The sequence below is a fragment of the Rhinatrema bivittatum genome, chromosome 17, assembly GCF_901001135.1.
Source record: "Rhinatrema bivittatum chromosome 17, aRhiBiv1.1, whole genome shotgun sequence".
Taxonomy (NCBI): Eukaryota; Metazoa; Chordata; class Amphibia; order Gymnophiona; family Rhinatrematidae; genus Rhinatrema; species Rhinatrema bivittatum.
In genome coordinates this window covers 63,814,368-63,833,812 of record NC_042631.1, presented here as the reverse complement: position 1 = coordinate 63,833,812, position 19,445 = coordinate 63,814,368, and the positions used below count along the sequence as shown (strand labels likewise).

The 19,445-nt window shown below is 45.3% G+C and overlaps 1 protein-coding gene across 6 annotated transcripts in view; it reads left to right on the top strand.

Moving 5' to 3' along the window:
* The window catches only part of PPP6R3 (protein phosphatase 6 regulatory subunit 3), a 1,439,644-nt gene that overhangs the window by 64,514 nt on the left and 1,355,685 nt on the right, over positions 1 to 19,445 (top strand). Inside the window, exon 2 of one of the 6 annotated variants that reach the window (XM_029582700.1) lies at positions 8,363 to 8,674. The exons of the other annotated variants lie outside the window; for them this stretch is intronic. The gene's annotated coding sequence lies outside the window, so the exon portion shown is untranslated. The remainder of the gene's footprint in view (positions 1 to 8,362; positions 8,675 to 19,445) is intronic. 6 annotated transcript variants of the gene reach the window in all.

Sequence of the window (19,445 nt, the reverse complement as noted above, 5' to 3'; positions counted from 1 at the left end):
TGCATGACTTTGCACTTTTTGGCATTGAATCTCAGCTGCCATATCTTCGACCACTCTTCCAGTTTCCTTAGATCCCGTCTCATACTCTCCACTCCTTCCGGCGTGTCCACTCTGTTGCAGATCTTAGTGTCATCCGCAAAAAGACAAACCTTACCTTCTATCCCGTCCGCAATGTCGCTCACAAAGATATTGAACAGGACCGGTCCCAACACCGATCCTTGCGGTACACCACTTAAAACCGCTCTCTCTTCAGAGAAGGTTCCGTTTACCATCACACATTGTCTTCTGTCCGTCAACCAGTTTGCAATCCAGGTCACCACCTTGTCACTCACTCCCAAGCTTCTCGTTTTATTCACCAGTCTCCTGTGCGGAACCGTATCAAAAGCTTTGCTGAAATCCAAGTATATGACATTGAGCGCTCTTCCTTGGTCCAATTCCTTGGTTACCCAGTCAAAAAAGTCAATCAGATTTGTCTGACAGGATCTTCCCCTGGTGAATCCATGTTGCCTCTGGTCCATCAATTCTCCGGACTGTAGATAGTTCACTATTCTCTCTTTCAGCAGAGACTCCATTACTTTTCCCACCACCGAAGTGAGGCTAACCGGCCTGTAGTTGCCAGCCTCCTCCCTGTTCCCACTCTTGTGAAGCGGGACCACCACCGCTCTTCTCCAGTCTCTCGGCACCACTCCCATTTCTAGGGATCTATTGAACAGGTCACACAGCGGACCCGCCAGAACATCTCTGAGCTCCCTCAATATCCTTGGATGAATCCCATCAGGCCCCATGGCTTTGTCCACTTTCAGGTTCTTTAGCTCTTCCCACACATTTTCTACTGTAAAAGGATTTTCATCTATTCCACTTCCCTCCAGTTTCTTGTTGTGTAGAGATGGTCCTTCTCCAGGGTCTTCTTTAGTGAACACAGAGCTGAAGTATTCGTTTAATATTTCTGCCATTTCTTCGTCTGTCTCCACACATTGATCATTACCACCTTTCAATTTCACTATACCACTTTGGACCTTTCTCTTTTCGCTGATATATCTGAAAAATGTTTTGTCACCATTTTTTATCTCCTTGGCAATCCTCTCTTCTGCTTGATTTTTTGCCAACTTGATTGTTTTCTTCGTCTCCCTCAGTTGATACAAATATTCTTCTTTGTGCTCCTCCCTTTGGGATCCTTTATATTTCTTGAATGCTGTTCTTTTAGCTTTAATTTTGTCAGCCACCTCCTTTGAGAACCAGATAGGTTTCAATTTTCTTTTGCTTTTCTTTATGTTTCTAACATATAGAGCAGTTGCCTTGGTGATTGCTCCTTTTAGATTGGTCCACTGCTGATCCACATCTCTCTCGTTCTCCCATCCTTTAAGTTCTTCCTCCAGGTACTTTCCCATTTCCTCAAAGTCTGTGTTTTTGAACTGTAAAACTCGGGTCTTTGTGGTTCTTTTCCCTATTCTATTAGTGATATTAAACCATACCGTTCGATGATCACTGCTGCTGAGGTGGGCGCCCACCTGGACATCTGAGACATTATCTGCATTATTGAGCAATAAGTCGAGTATAGCACCTTCTCTCGTGGGTTCCAACACCATTTGTTTGAACAAAGATACTTGCATGGCATCCATTATTGCTCTACTATTTTTAGTTTCTGCAGAGGGTATTTTCCAGTCTACATCTGGCATATTAAAGTCACCCACGATCACCACTTCTCCCTTCTTACCTATCTTATGGATGTCTTCAATCAGATCTCTGTCCAGCTCTTCCTTTTGGTTTGGAGGCCTGTAAACCACTCCAATATAAATGGACACTCCGTAATCTTTTTTTAGGTCGACCCATAGAGCTTCTTCTTTACCCCAACTTCCTTGTAGCTCAGATGCTTGGATGTTGTTTCTGACATAAAGAGCCACACCTCCCCCTTTTCTATCCTCTCTGTCCTTCCTTAACAAGTTGTAGCCTGGTATTGTTGTATCCCATTCATGAGATTCTGTGAACCATGTTTCTGTGATAGCAACAATGTCCAATTCTGCCTCAGCCATTAGGGCCTGCAGATCTGGGATTTTATTTCCCAAACTATGAGCATTTGTGGTCATAGCCTTCCAGGTACTCTCTTTAAGGTTATTGCTTTTCCTGGACTCCTTATGAGATATTAGTTGAGATTTGTTATTCACTTTACTCTTTCTGTTTGTAGTTGTGCCACTGTTGACAGAGTTATCCATCTCAATTAGATTTTTCTTTTGGTTATGGATCTTGAAATACTGCATGCATTGTGTTTTTTCTCTCTTTTCTGGTAATACTGCAATGTTTTTCTCAAGAACTTCCTCAGTTTTTAATATAGAGAGGGCTTGTTCTTTTTGCATTTGGTACATTGTGTGTCTCCTTATCACAGGTCTAATTCTACCAGAGCCCACTGTAATCCTGGATTGTAAAGAATTTCTTAATGACCTGTTTGAGTGGGAGGGTGTACCTGTTGGCTGCTCATCTGTCAAGAATGGATGACTTTGGGTCCTACCTGAGCGTAATGGATCTCCTTTTCTTGACTCCTGGTTTTTCCGTGATATTGGGGAATTATTATCTGTGTAATGCAATGTGGGTGTAATACTTTTAATTGAAGCTAATTGAGCTTTTATCTCAGTCAGCTCCATTTTCAAGGAAGAGAGTTGTGCACAAATTGGGCAAGCTCTAAGTTTCCAGATGCTTTCCCTCAGAATAAAGGCTCTACAGCAGTTACATTGGATAGTCCTCATCTTGGTAGTTTGTGATTTGTATTTCCTTGACTGTTACCAATGTACTAATTTATCTCGCTGCCAATGGGAAGTTAGGCAGTCTTTATTAGAAAACAAGCCCCAGGGGTGGGTGGGTAGAGGGGTAGGGAGGGAGGGAGTCAAACAGTTTAGCCTGGGACAAGCTGGGTAAAGTAGGGCACTTCTGGACTGTTGCCTTTGCTTTTGGTCAATTGTTTTAAAAAACAGTCTTTATGCCCCAATTTTTAGTTTGAACCGATTTTTTGTGCCAACTAACTCCAAGGGAGAGTTTAAAAGGTGTTTTAAAAGCTGGAGAGCTGTCTACTTGGAGGTTTCTTTTTTTGGTTTGTTTTTTTTTTTTCCTTCTAGCTTTATTCAAACAGCAAATCAACTTACTAGATTAATAACGTACTATAAAGAAATGAAACACAGACTATAAAGAAAATTAAAAACAGACAGGAATAATCACAGAACCTTTCTACAGTAATAGTAATTACTTTCTACAGTAATAGTAATAACTATAAAGAAATGAAACAGACTAAGAAAATTAAAACCCACAGGAATAATCACAGAACCTTGCAATAATCAAAAACCTTGCAATAATCAAAAAAATATACTTAGCCACAATGCAGAGTACACAATGTAATATACACGTCCACCAGGAGAAAAACCCTCCAACTTGTGCTCAGGAACACAATGGCTCCCCTCCTCTACGAATACCTTGCCCAAGGTCTGGAACACACCCAATTCAGTTAGATTACGTCACTTCTGGACTGTTGCCTTTGCTTTTGGTCAATTGTTTTAAAAAACAGTCTTTATGCCCCAATTTTTAGTTTGAACCGATTTTTTGTGCCAACTAACTCCAAGGAAATTCTGCATGCATTGGTTTTCTCTCTTTTCTGGTAACACTTCAGTGTTTTTCTCTAGGACTTCAGTTATTAATATAGGGAAGGCTTTTTGTTCTTGTTGCATTTGATACTGTGTGTGTCTCCTAGTAACTGGTCCAATTCTACCAGAGCCCACTGTAATCCTGGTTTTTAATGATTTACTTAATGACCTGCTTGAGTGGGGGGGTATACTTGTTGGCTGCAAATCTGTCACGAATGGGTGACTATGGGACACATGTGTAATCCTACCTGAGCCTACTGTAGTTCTTTTTCTTGACTCCTGGTTATTCTTTGGTATTGGGGAATTATTTCCTGAGTAATGCAATGTGGGTGTATTTCTTGTAATTAAAGCTAATTGAGCTTTAACCTCAGTCAGCTCCTTTTTCATAGAAGAGAGTTTCCACTATTTTTCCCAGCACTGAAGTCAGGTTCACTGGTCTATAGTTACCCGGATCGCCCCTGGAGCCTTTTTTAAATATTAATAATATTAACTGTATTATTTTAATTTCTCACTTACCAAGAGGTGGAGGCATTTCTTTATGTTCCAATCCTTTTTTAGTTCTTAATCTAAGCCGCGTGCCGGCAGCTCGACGCGCTGCTATATGGCTGATTTTATGGGCTCCACTCCGGCTGTGCCTCGCTGATGTCACTTCCGGGATCAAAATCAAAGACCCCCGTTTGGGCCGGGATCAAGTCCTCACCCCCGGGGATTCCTCAGCACGTAATTAAAGTTGTTGCTCTCCTCCACTTCCATGCTTGGTAATTTCTAAGATAGAACCTAACATTGTGTAACTAAAGCAAGGGTTATTTTTCCCTATATGCATCACTTTGCATTTGCCCACGTTAAATTTCATCTGCCATTTGGAAGCCCAATCTTCCAGTTTCACAAGGTCCTTCTGCAATTCATCACAATCCACTTGACATTTAACTACTCTGCATAATTTGCATCCGCAAATTTGATCACCTCACTCGTACCTCTTTCCAGATCATTTGTAAATATATTACAAAGCAATGGTCCAAGTACAGATCCCTAAGGCACTGCACTGTTTACCTTTTTCCAGTGTGAAAACTGACCTACTGTCTGTTTCCTGTCTTTTAACCAACTTGCAATCCACAAAAGGACATCACCTCCTATCCCATGAATTTTTAGTTTTCTTAGAAGCCTCTCATGCGGACTTTGTTGAATGCCTTTTGAAAATTCAAATTCACCACATCTACTGGTTCACCTTTGTCCACATGTTTATTCACCCCTTCAAAAAAATGTAGGAGATTTGTCAGGCAAGACTTCTCTTGGGTAAATCCATGTTGGCTGTGTCCCATCAAACCATGTCTATCTAAATGTTTTGTGATTTTATTCTTTATAATAGTTTCCATGATTTTTCCCGGCATTGAAATCTGGCACACAAGTCTATAGTTTCCCGGATCATTCTTGGATCCCTTTTTAAATATAGGGTTACATTGGCCATCTTCCATTCTTCAAATACATTGGACTAATAGGTTTGAAATTTTATTTTTTTAAGTTCTTTCAGAACTCTGGGGTGTATACCATCCAATCCAGATGATTTACTACTCTTCAGTTTGTAATTCAGGCCTACCACATTTTCCAGGTTCACCATGATTTGGTTCAGTTGATCTGAATCATTACCCATGAAAACCTTCTCCAGAATGGGTATCTCTCCAACATCCTCTTCAGTAAACACCGAAGCAAAGAAATTGTTTAATTTTTCTGCAATGGCCTTAGCTTCTCTAAGTGTCCCTTTAACCCCTTGATCATCCAACGGTCCAACCAACTCCTTTGCAGGCTTTTTGCTTCTGATATATTTAAAAAAGTTTTTATTGTGAGTTTTTGCCTCTATGGCCAACTTCTTTTCAAATTCTTTCTTAGCCTGTCTTACATTTAACTTGCCAATGCTTATGCTTTATCCTATTTTCTTCTGGATCCTTCTTCCAATTTTTGAATGAAGATCTTTTAGCTAAAATAGCCCCTTTCACCTCACCTTTTAACCATGCCAGTAATCCTTTTGCCTTCCTTCCATCTTTCTTAATGTGTGGAATAGATCTGGTCTGTGCTTCTAGGATGGTATTTTTTTTTTTTTTACAGTCCACAGCTGTTGCACACTTTTTACCTTTGTAGCTGCATCTTTCAGTTTTTTTCTAACTATTTTTCTCATTTTATCAAAGCTTCCCGTTAGAAAGTTTAGTACTAGAGCTGTAGATTTACTTACTGTCCCCCTTCCAGTCATTAATTCAAATTTGATCATATTATGATCATGTTTGCCAAGCAGCCCACTACTGTTACTTCTCACCAGAATCCTGCATTCCACTAAGAATTAGATCTAAAATTGCTCCCTCTCTTGTTGGCTCCTGTACCAACTGCTCCATAAAACTGTCTTTTATTCCATCCAGGAACTTGATCTCTCTAGCATGCCCTGATGTTTCACTTACCCAGTCAATATTGGGGTAATTGACATCTCCCATTATTACTGCACTACCAGTTGGACAGAAGACAATGTGTGATGGTAAATGGAACTTACTCTGAAGAGAGAGCGGTGTTAAGCTGAGTGCCGCAGGGATTGGTGTTGGAACTGGTCCTGTTCAATATCTTTGTGAGCGACATTGTGGATGGGATAGAAAGTAAGTTTTGTCTTTTTGTGGATGACACTAAGATCTGCAACAGAGTGGACACGTGGAAGGAGTAGAGAGAATGAGACTGGATTTAAGGAAGCTGGAAGAGTGGTCGAAGATATGGCAGCTGAGATTCAATGCCAAGAAGTGCAGAGTCATGCATATAGGGTGTGGAAATCCGAAAGAACTGTATTCGATGGGGGGAGAAGGGCTGATATGTACGGAGCAGGAAAGAGACCTTGGGGTGATAGTATCTAATGATCTGAAGTCGGTGAAACAATGTGACAAGGCGATAGCTAAAGCCAGAAGAATGCTGGGCTGCATAGAGAGAGGAATATCGAGAAAGAAAAGGGAAGTGTCTTATACAGGTCCTTGGTGAGGCCTCACCTGGAGTACTGTGTTCAGTTCTGGAGACCGTATCTCCGAAGGGACAAAGACAGGATGGAGGCGGTCCAAAAAGGTGGAGGGTCTTCATCGAATGACTTATGAGGAGAGATTGAAGAATCTAAATATGTACACCCTGGAGGAAAGGTGATATGATTCAAACTTTCAGATACTTGAAAGGTTTTAATGATCCAAAGACAACGAAAACCTTTTCCGTTGCAAAAAAATCAGCAGAACCAGGGGTCACGATTTAAAACTCCAGGGAGGAAGACTCAGAACCAATGTCAGGAAGTATTTCTTCACGGAGAGGGTGGTGGATGCCTGGAACGCCCTTCCGGAGGAAGTGGTGAAGACCAAAACTGTGAAGGATTTCAAAGGGGCGTGGGATAAACACTGTGGATCCATAAAGTCTAGAGGATGCGAATGAAGAGAAGAGGCTCGGGGGTGGCTTGCTTGCGGGAATGACAGCTACTACCTGGAGATTAATATCCTTATTCAATAAACATACACACAGTTAATGCGACTCCAACTTTGCGCTATGTTTCAACGGCAAGAGGAAATGTGGAAAAAAGGATTTGCATCCTCAAAAAAGCAGGGGAGTAGCTTGTTACGGCGGTTACTACCCCAAACCAAATAAGCCTGATACTTCACTTTCAATGCATATCCAGCATAGCTCTCTGCTTCAACGGCAGGGAGAATGGAGAATGAAGAAAAGATAATTTATATTCAGACAACAACCAACAAGGAAAGAATTACATAGTCTGAGTAAACAAATAATCATGGGTGTAGCTTGCTTATTATGGCGGTTACTACCCCGAATCAATTAAGCCTGATACTTCACTTGGAATGCATATCCAGTGCAGTTCACTGCTTCAATGGCAGGGGGAGTGAAGTAAAGAGGATTTATATTCAGACAGCCAACAAGGACTGAATTGCACAGGCAGGGTAAACAAGCGTGGGAGTAGCTTGCTTATTACGGGGGTTACTATCCCAAACCAATTAGCTAGATACTTCACTTAAATGCAGCTCCAGCACTACTCTCTACATCAGTGGTGGGGGTGGAAGGGAATTGGAACAAAAAAGTTACCAATAAGGGCCCTGACTTCAGCAGTCAGAGTAACAGATAAGTATGAAAACAATTAGGTGTGAAAGCTTGCTGGGCAGACTGGATGGGCCGTTTGGTCTTCTTCTGCCGTCACTTCTATGCTTTTATGTTTCTATGGTTAGCTTCCCTAATTTCTCTGAGCATTTCACTGTCTGTCTCACTATTTTGGCTAGGTGGACAATACTATACTCCTATCACTGTTCTCTTCCCCAACACACAAAGGATGTCTACCCATAAAGATTCGATTGTGCATTTAGTCTCATGTAGGATCTTTATACTGTTGGACTCTGTGCCATCCTGGACATAAAGTGCCACCAAGATGCTCCTCTCTGTCATTGCGATATAATTTGTTCTCCGGTATAGCACTACCCCATTGGCTATCTTCTTTCCACCATGTCTCTGAGATGCCATTTACATCTGTCATGCACTGCTATACACTCAGGGTAATGTATCTGGCTGGAACAGAGAATGCAGTAGTGGATAGGCTGAATCATTCCTTCTGACCCAACGAATGGTCTCTGGACCAAGGGGTAGTGAATTCCTGTGGGGAAACTCAGAAGCCCAGAGGTGGATCTGTTCACTGTGCTTTGGAACAGTAAGGTTCCTCAGTTCTGTACCCTTTACAGGTCACGTGACAAAACAGCCTCGGACACCTTCACTCGCCATTGGGGCGAAGGTCTCCTGTACATGTATCGACTAACTTCAGTGATGCCGAAGACTACTTTGAAGCTTTGACATGACAATGACCCTCATTGGCCGAGACAGGCCTGGTTTCCACTCCTCTAGGTGATGTCCATCAGGAAACCGATCAGGCTGGGGACTTTCTCAGATCTCATCACCCAAGATTGAGGCAGGTTGCAGAATCCCAGTCTCCAGGCCCTGTTGCTCATAGCTTGGATGTTTAGAGACTGAACCTACAACCGCTCAACTCTCAGAAGGTATGTCCTGAGTCCTGGTAGTTTCCAGAAAGCTTTCCACTAGAAAGTCCTATGGACTGAAATGGAGGAGGTTTTCAGTGTGATGCGAGCAAAAGGTCCTAGATCCCTTCTCCAGCCCCACACAAAAACTACTTGACTATCTTGTGCACCTTTCAGAGACTGGTCTAACTCCATTAGGATTCACCTGTGTGTGATTGGTGCATATCACCATGGTGTAGAAGGGCAGAGTTGCTTACCTGTAACAGGTGTTCTCCGAGGACAGCAGGATGTCAGTCCTCATGAAACCCACCCGCCTCCCCATGGAGCTGATCTTCCACTTCGTGGGTATTATTATTATTATTTTCTTTGAATCCTATGTTATAAGATTGAAGGGACCCTGCCTGGCTGCATGGTATAATGCATGCTGAGCTTGCTCAGAGAGGCTCAGTCAAAGTTCTAGAAACTTTGACATAGGTTTTCTGAGCCAGGCTTCATCCGATTATGTCACCCATGTGTGAGGACTGACATCCTGCTGTTCTCGGAGAACACATGTTACAGGTAAGAAACTCTGCTTTATTGCCAAAGTAAATTGTACATTGTTGCTGAGGAATTAAGTTGAATATCAAAAGATATTGATGTTTCATGTGGAGAATACACTTTGTAAGTCTTTTTGCACACAAATATATGTAACAGCCATGTTTAGAATTCTTACATAGAATTGGATTTGTGTTATGTGATGTCCTGTGATATAGCTAACACTAACCCATCTGGTCTTGTCAGTAAATGCATAAGAACAGTATCTGCGTTTTAAATCATTGTTATCCCTTCAAATTTCAAGAAATTTAGTGGTAACCGTTTTTTTCCCTGTCTGGGTAGTTTTATGCCTTGTGGAAACCTTCAGGTTTTCCAAGGTTTCCCCCTAGCATATTTTATGGTGTTATCTTTTTCCTTATTCTAAGGGATCTGGGCTCCTGATGAGAATTGCTGGAATAATCCTTTGTCTTCACCTGCCATGTTGAGGGAGAGTCCCCTAATATCAGCTTGCCTGGGAGAGAATGTCTGAAATTATGCAGTGACATGTTTGCAGTAGTATGCTTCATTTTTCCTTTTCTCCTTATTCCACTTCGGTTATGTGCTTTTGTTTTCATGAGTACAATGCCTGCTTGGACATGCCATGTATGCGATAGAATATCTGTGCCTTCACATGCTAACTCCTCTCACACCATGTATTCCATCTGTTCTTACTAGTCTCATAGTCTTATCAGAGCAGGCTGCCATTGTTCTTTGAGAGCAAAATGGAAATGTTGGTGTCAAAGGGAATCCTAAGGGTGCTAGCTTTCCTCCTTACATGCTGCAGATTACCAGAGCCTGTCACTATGCTTATCATGAAGGGACAATGACAAACTTTTGTTTGTTTTGGTGTAATTTGATTAAACAAAAGAAACTAGGAAAAACAAATTACATTTAGCTTAAACTAGACTATTGTTTAATAAGGTAATTTCACTGACTGAGGTGATCAAAAACTGTACCCATTCTGCAGTGTACAGATTCAGAAATCCATACAAATGGTGATAACCACCCTAATACTGACTACATTTTCTTAGTAATGTTTGATTTTTTTTAACCATCTCTCTTGAAAGACTTGAAGTGGAAATGTTTAGAAGTGTCACAAATTATGTAACATTGGATGAAATTTTGATTTTTTTGCTCCCCCCCCCCCCAATTAAGAACATAAGAAAATGCCATACTGGGTCAGTCCAAGGGTCTATCAAGCCCAGCATCCTGTTTCCAACAGTGGCCAATCCAGGCCATAAGAACCTGGCAAGTACCCAAAAACTAAGTCTAGTATTTGGCTATCAGTGCCGCTATCCTTAATTCATTAATATGCCAGCATTGGTTTAGCGATAGTGGAATTGACAATGGAGGCCTGTTCACTAAAGTGCAGTAAACTACACTAGCTTGTGCACTGATACCCAAGGGCCCCCTTTATTTCCAATCATTTCAGTTCACTAAATGCATGTACCTTAGTGAATGTGGGTCACAATAGTGAAATCTTAAATTTAACAAATTTTGGGAAGTTGTTATGATGTTTGAAGGTAGTTCCTGCTGTCTTTAGAGATCTTGAGATATTTGTGGATTTGCCAGGATTTGTGGCTGGCACAGTCTGTATATTGCTTGCAAGCATCTGTTCCTGTCATGAGAATGCTTTTTTTGTATTTAGGGAATGGTATCGACAGGCTTGCTCGCTATGAGATCACAGTATACATAATGAACCAGTTATGATTCTGTGTGAGGTAATTTGTGACATTCTTAGAAGATGTCTGTTTCCAAGGATTCAGGAGAATTATTAGGCAGTAATTAAAATCCAGAAAAAGTAGTACTCTGTGTTTTCAGTTTTTATTTAAAGAAAAATTTTCAGTAAATTTTCAGGATTTAACTTCTAAACATAAAAATGGGATTAAATCAGAATAAAAGTAAAAAAAAAATAGCTTACATTGGGGAAATAAATTTTAATATGTATATACTAGTTGATAGTTCATATGAGTTTGAACTGTTTTTTATTTGAATTTGAAGCAAGAGAAATGTACTTACCAGAATTACTATCATCTATTCAGAGTAGTTAAATCACAAGCAGACTGTGATACATTACAGGAGGACCTTGCAAGACTGGAAGATTGGGCATCCAAATGGCAGATGAAATTTAATGTGGACAAGTGCAAGGTGATGCATATAGGGAAAAATAACCCTTGCTGTAGTTACACGATGTTAGGTTCCATATTAGGAGCTACAACCCAGGAAAAAGATCTAGGCATCATAGTGGATAATATTTTAAAATCGTCGGCTCAGTGTGCTGCAGCAGTCAAAAAAGCAAACAGAATGTTAGGAATTATTAGGAAGGGAATGGTTAATAAAACGGAAAATGTCATAATGCCTCTATATCGCTCCATGGTGAGACCACACCTTGAATACTGTGTACAATTCTGGTCGCTGCATCTAAAAAAAGATATAGTTGAAATGGAGAAGGTACAGAGAAGGGCAACCAAAATGATAAAGGGGATGGAACAGCTCCCCTATGAGGAAAGGCTGAAGAGGTTAGGGCTGTTTAGCTTGGAGAAGAGACGGCTGAGGGGGGATATGATAGAGGTCTTTAAGATCATGATGTTTTGAACGAGTAGATGTGACTCGGTTATTTACACTTTCGAATAATAGAAGGACTAGGGGGCATTCCATGAAGTTAGCAAGTAGCACATTTCCTAGCGTGTAGCAGATGGACTCAAAACAAGTGGGTATAGTTTGCTCGTGCTAGCAGTTGGAGACGGTTCTGACGTCAGCACGGGTACATATACCCCCGCAGGAAGTGCAGCAATTCAGTAATTTCCATCTCCAAAGCAGTTTGGAGCTACCTTACGCTCGCTGAGCGTTTTTCCAAATTATAACGACTAAATTCTTAGAAGAAATCCTACCTGAAGACGAGCCCCGCACTCCTGCAGTGATACCCTCGGGTCCCTCCCCCAGTTGAGTTTCCCGAGGTGATTTCCGTGGTCCCTCGGAGGTGAGTGCCTCGGTCCGGTGGTCAGATCGCGGCAGGGACCTAGCCCCCGAGTGTGAAGGGCTTGGGCGCGACATAGAGGCAGCCTCGGTCCCGGTGAGGACTTGGCCCCCGAGCGAGACGACTTTCGGGCGCGGCTTAGAGGCAGCGGGTGCACTTCCTCGAGCGTGGCGGTGACGGTAATCACCCTCTTCCCCCCGCAGCCGGAGACCGCCCGGGTCGCAGCCGGGAAGCGCCGAAGATCAGGTAAGGTGTACATCTTTACTTTACGGGTCTCCGAAGAGTGAGGATTAGCAGGGTCTGCCTACGTGGCAGCCCGCCAAGGAGGTCGCCATTTTGCCTGCTCACCAGCCCTGGTTCGCCGCCTCGATCTAAGCGGGACGACGGGCGCGTATGTTAGGCGCCTGAAACGATATGGGCGCCCATTGCTGGTGATACGCGCACGCTGATAGGCACACGTTGATAGCATAGGCGCACATTGATACGCGCACGTTGATACGCGCACGTTGATAGGCGCACATTGATAGCATAGGCGCACATTGATACGCACACGCTGATACGCGCACGCTGATAGGCGCACGTTCATACGTGCACATTGATTTGCGCACGCTGATACACGCATGCTGATAGGCGCACATTGATACGCGCACGCTGATACACGCACGCTGATACATGCATGCTGATAGGCGCATGTTCATAGGCGCACGCTCATAGGCGCACATTAATACGTGTAGGCGCACATTGATAAGCGCACACTTATAGGCGCTCATTGATAGGAGCTCAGACGTGATGGAGCGTAAGAGAGCCCATGCGGCCGCAGAGCCGGCACCTCCAGACTCAGGCATAAGAGCTCTAGGCCTCTGATCAGCATGCCACCTCAGAGCCACACAGAGCGAGGAAACAGACTCTCTATGTGCCCAATGTGAAGAGGCCCTGGGAGTTCCAGGCCAGGGCCGGTCTCAGCCCAGTTTGACTGCCAGTTCCTCAGGGAACACCCCGAACCTAGCAGGCTGCGGTGAGCAGCCGAGGAACCCTACAGACCTGGTGCCCCTACGGCTAGTACCTGCTTCCCTCTCCTGGGTGGAATTATTCAAGGGGATTCATGCCTTCGTCAAGATGCAGTCTGATACCCGACCGGACCCATACATACCGGATGACCCTGCCCCGGGACCCTCAAGACCTACGCATGGCCACCCGGAAGCCCCACTTATGGGGACTCGGATTATTCTGAGGAAGATGGCGAGCCCCCCAAGGAGGGAGAACTCCCCTCAGGGATAGAACCATATCGAACCATGAGACGCTTCTTTCCTAAGGAGGATCTTCCAGACCTGGTCTCTCAATGCCTGTCGGAGCTGGCTATACCGGGCCAGGGCACCCCATGGGAACCCAGAATGAACCCCCTGCTAGAGGGCCTGCGTCCAACGGCTCACCATTTTCCCCTCCTACAAGCAGCACAGCAGTTAATCGATCTGGAGTGGAATGCGCCAGACGCTTCCTTCAAAGGGGGTCGGGCTTTGTCTAGCATGTACCCCCTAGACCCGGCAACCAAGGAGCTGCTGGCGTGCCCGATAGTAGACGCCATAGTTAGCGCAATTGTGAAGCGTACCACCATTCCGGTGGAGGGAGGGGCGGCCCTCAAGGATGCACATGACCGGCGCATGGACGCCATTCTGAAACAAGCCTTTGAGGTGGCAGCCATGTCCCTACGAATTGCGATCTGCTGCACCGTGGTGACGCGCTCCTGCTTATCACAAGCCAGGAACAACACCCCGGGAGAAGAAATGGAATCAGCCCTCTCGTTCCTCACTGACGCTGCCTCCGACCTAGTTCGTACGGCAGCCAAAGGAGTATCATCCTCAGTGGCAGCCAGAAGACACCTCTGGCTACGTAATTGGTCGGCCGACTCCTCCTCCAAGACTCGCCTCACGAGAATGCCCTTTAAGGGATCCCTCCTGTTCGGCAGCGACCTCGAGAAATTGGCTAATAAATGGGGCGCATCTCCATTACCCCGTCTACCGGAAGACAGGTCAAGGAGGGCCCAGAGGTAGAAACTCTCAGCGCTTCAACCCTTACAGGGCTTGCTACCAAGCACCTCATTCTCAGGCCAGGAACCAGTCCTTTCGGACTAAGCACAACAAGAGGAGAACCGGCTCGGGTTCTGGTCCCGGCCGTACCCCGCAATGACAATCAGCCGACCCATCCGGGGTAGCAGCCATAAGGGGCAGGCTAACCCTCTTCTACCGCAGGTGGGTCGAGATTACTTCGGACCAGTGGGTCCTCGCCATCATCCGAGAAGGGTATTACCTGGACTTTCTTTGGCTCCCGCCGGACAAGTTTGTGGAATCTCCTTGTTCACCCCTCAAGAGGGCGGCACTAGAAGTTACCTTGCGGAGGCTCCTGTCCCTAAAAACCATAATCCCAGTGCCTGCAGGGGAGATAAATTCTGGGCATTATTCCATTTATTTCATAGTACCCAAGAAGGAGGGCACTTTCAGGCCCATCCTGGACCTCAAGTCAGTCAACCGACTCCTACGGGTCCCCAGCTTTCGCATGGAAACTCTGCGGTCTGTCAAAAATGCAGTACAGCCAGGGGAGTTTCTCACATCCCTAGATCTGTCGGAAGCCTACTTGCATATCCCAATCCATCGGGATCACCAGCGCTATTTACGCTTCAAAGTCCTGAACCAATACTTCCAGTTCCGAGCTTTACCCTTTGGGTTAGCCACCGTGCCGCGGACCTTTACCAAGGTCATAGTAGAAGTGGCGGCGTCCCTCAGGAAGGAAGGAATCCTCGTCCATCCCTACCTGGACGATTGGCTGATCAGGGCGAAGTCACCGGAGGAGAGCCACCAGGCAACCAACAGAGTTATAGCTCTTCTGGAAAGCCTAGGATGGGTAGTAAACTTGAACAAGAGTTCCCTACAGCCTTCTCAGTCACTGGAATACCTAGGAGTCCGATTCGACACCCAGGAAGACAAGGTCAGTCTGACCGCCAAGAGGAGAGCAAAGCTCCGGAATCGTCTGCAGGCCTTGCTGAGCGCCACCCGGCCCACAGCTTGGGATTACCTACAGGTCCTCGGCCTTATGGCATCCACTCTGGAGGTGATACCATGGGCGCAGGCTCATATGAGACCATTACAACGCGCCCTCCTATCTCGGTGGAGCCCACAATCACATAACTACACCGTACACCTACCTCTACCAGCCAGAGTGTGGAATCAGATACTGTGGTGGCTGCAGCCCGGCCACATGAGCCGGGGGTCAAGAATGTCCTCCCCAACCTGGACCCTGCTCACTACAGATGCCAGCTGGAACGGATGGGGAGCACACTGCGAAGAACTCACCGCCCAAGGGCGGTGGAACAGAGAAGTGTCGGGGTGGAACATCAACCGACTAGAGGCACGGGCAGTCAGGCTAGCATGCCTGCGATTTGCCCACAGACTCCGAAACAGAGCATTCAGAGTGATGTCTGACAACGCCACCACAGTGGCATAGTTCAACCGAGAGGGCGGAACCAGAAGCCGACAGGTATCCCTAGAAATAGCCCCCCTGATGTCTTGGGCGGAAGCAAATCTACAGGACATCTGCGCCGTCCACATCGCCGGGAAGGACAACACCACGGCAGACTTCCTCAGCAGAGAAAGCCTAAATCCGGGGGAATGGCAGCTGTCGAACACAGCTTTCCAGATGATTGTGGATCAGTGGGGGATGCCGGGGATGGACCTACTAGTGGACAGGTCCAACGCTCAAGTACCCAGATATTTCAGCCGCAGGCGGGATCCTCTATCCCAGGGGATCGATGCCCTGGTACAGCCATGGCCTCAGGGGATCCTGCTATATGCCTTTCCTCCATGGCCCCTGCTGGGCGCCATTATACACAAGATTCAGCGGCACAGAGGCCTAGTTCTTCTAGTGGCCCCGGACTGGCCAAGAAGACCCTGGTACGCAGACAAGAGAAGACTACTGGCAGGGAATCCATTTCCCCTGCCTCCACACAGGGACCTACTGCGGCAAGGTCCCATCCTCCACGAGGATCCAGCTCAATTCTCTCTTACGGTCTGGCCATTGAGAGGGCTAGACTGAAGAAAAGAGGATACTCGGGGCCGGTAATAGATACACTCCTCTGAGCACGCAAGTTCTCCACATCACTAACATATATAAGGATCTGGAGAGTATTTGAAGCCTGGTGCGAAACTCATGGCACCAATCCACATGCCGCTAAGATCCCTATCATTTTGGATTTCCTGCAAGATGGACTTCAGAAGGGTCTGTCCCTCAATTCCATCAAGGTTCAGGTGGCAGCGCTATTCTGCTATGGTCCCCGGAGTGACTGCAACAGCATCGCCACACACCCAGACGTTTTACGTTTCCTGAAAGGAGTCAAACACATTCGCCCGCCACTGAAGTGGCCAGTGCCCCTGTGGAACCTCAACCTAGTTTTGGAATTTCTAGTGGGACCCGCCTTCAGACCCCTTCGAGGCCTGTCCCTCCGTTTGTTAACGTTGAAGATGGCGTTCCTGCTGGCCGTATGCTCGGCACGCCGCATCTCAGAGCTACAAGCGCTGTCCTGCCGTGATCCGTTTCTCAGAATCACTCCAGAGGCTATCCATCTTCGCACGGTTCCTTCCTTCTTACCCAAAGTAGTCTCACACTTCCACCTCAACCAAACCATATCCTTGCCTACCACGGAAGGTTTGAAGAAGTCTGAAGAAGGTCGAATACTATGCCATCTCGATATCGGCAGGCTGTTGTCCAGATACCTGAAAATGTCAGAAGCAGTACGAAAGACGGACCACCTATTCGTCCTTCACAGCGGGAAGAAGCAAGGGGAAGCGGCCTCACGGGCAACTATCGCCCGCTGGATCAAAGAAGTTATCAAGGCAGCCTACGTAGAAGTGGGAAAACCACCATTTCTACGGGTCAAGGCTCACTCTACCAGAGCGCAAGCGTCCTCTTGGGCAGAAACTAGGATGCTGTCGCCTGCAGAGATATGTAAAGCGGCGACGTGGTCCTCCCTCTATACATTCTCCAGATTCTACCGTCTGGACGTCCAGGCCAGGGAGGACACAGCATTTGCGAGGGCAATCCTCAACGGACCTCGGGCAGCCTCCCATCCAGTCCGGGAGTAGCTTTTGTACATCCCACTTGTTTTGAGTCCATCTGCTACACGCTAGGAAATGTAGAGATTACTTACCTGATAATCTCGTTTTCCTTAGTGTATGCAGATGGACTCAGCATCCCGCCCGGCTGCCGGTATACATGGGGATTCACCGACTCTCGGTAAGCCATATTTTCTTATATAGGGCATCCACGCCTTCCGGTTGAGAACACTGGCGGTCTCCAGCTACTATCAATCGGTCAGGGTAATCCTGTTCATTTAATCAATCGGTTACACATATATCCATAAAGCTTTTGCAAGGAAGATTACTGAATTGCTGCACTTCCTGCGGGGGTATATGTACCCGTGCTGACGTCAGATCCGTCTCCAACTGCTAGCACGAGCACACTATACCCACTTGTTTTGAGTCCATCTGCATACACTAAGTTCTTGGAGGAGAAGTCCATTAATGGCTATTAATCAAGTTTACTTAGGGAATAGCCACTGCTATTAATTGCATCAGTAGCATGGGATCTTCTTAGTGTTTGGATAATTGCTAGGTTCTTGTGGCCTGGTTTGGCCTCTGTTGGAAACAGGATGCTGGGCTTGATGGACCCTTGGTCTGACCCAGCATGGCAATTTCTTATGTTCTTGCTAGGAGATAAAGAGGTGATAATGAGGTACAGGATGCCTTGTCTCCATAAGACCAACTTCTCCCTGCAGTCAGTAGCACAGGCTTGGGCTGTGCCCTTACATACACTGAGTGCAAGGTTAGAAGAGCATATGCTCATGGGGAACATGTTGTCAGGGCTGATGCTTCCATTAGACAAACTAGGTCGTCGCCTAGAGTGCCAACATTTTTGGAGTGGCAGAATGCTGCCAATATGAGGTTCATAGGGTTTCTGTACCAGAGCTCATACTGCCAAAGAAGGAAACACTGTGCTGGAGCCATTGCTGCCAGTAGGAGGACCCACTGTGCTGGAGCTGCTGCCAGTAGTAAGTTGGAGGAGGGGAGTGAATGACTAAAGGTTTGTCTAGGGTACCATATATTCTTGCACTGGCTGCAAGCCAGCTAGCAGTGCTTTAATTCTTATGTCTTGAATCTCCTTTCTGGGCATGAGTCTGTCTATGCTTCCACTTGTACCATTGCTGTAAGGCCACACAATACACAGGAGCTAGGACCACTTCTGAGCCTACATTATGTAATTTATGAACTGTTCTTTCATGGTTCCTGATTAGGCAGGATGGATTACTTCCTGCTGATTGGCTTTTAGTTTCTCCTGCCTTTTTTTGGTACAACTTTATCAAGTATAGTTCATGCAAATAGAAAAGTAAAGAATCCAAGAGAAGTATAAAAAGCTGTAATGGGTTGATTTTAAAAGTGTTCATCGCCCAGAAACAGCCATATATGTGCATATTTTGCCTTACGCGAGCATCACACATTTTAAGAAGTTGCGAAGTATGCATGTACTTACCCATTTATTTATTTATTTATTTATTCATTCATTCAGTTTTATATACCGTCATTCTGTTCAGCCATCATAACGGTTTACAAAAATCAAACATAAAATAGATAATTAAACATAGTTGCAAAAAATAACAATGGGGGGAATGAAAGGAAGTGGAAAAGGGAGGAGAAGGAAATATAGGGAAAAGAGGAAAGTAACAGTATTAGGATTAATTCATCTTAGTGCAGGGTTCCTAGCATTGTTTCTTATAACTTCAGTATTGCAAAGACTATGGTTGATGCCAGTTGTAGTTTGTTTCTTTCATGCATGGGTTTGGTTGGTTGTATTGATTGTAGTTGGATTGTTGATTTAGATGATCATTAATGTAGACTTTAAGAAAAAGGAAAGTTCTTAGATCCTTCTTGAACGTTTTGATATTAGTTTGAGTTGTCAAATAAGGTGGTAGAGAGTTCCATTTTTTTGGACATTTGTGCGTCAAGAAGAAGGGGATAGAAAAGGGGAGGGGCCAAGGCTTACGCACATAAGTCCACATTTTAAATAAGCTGACCATGGCGAGCATTGACTTGTTATCCGTGTAACTTTACTTCTTGTCCTGATGAAGAGCAAGCCTGGAGATCTCGAGTTTTAGGGCATTTAGCACAGTTTGAGGGTTCAGAATCAAGTGGGGGGCTTGCA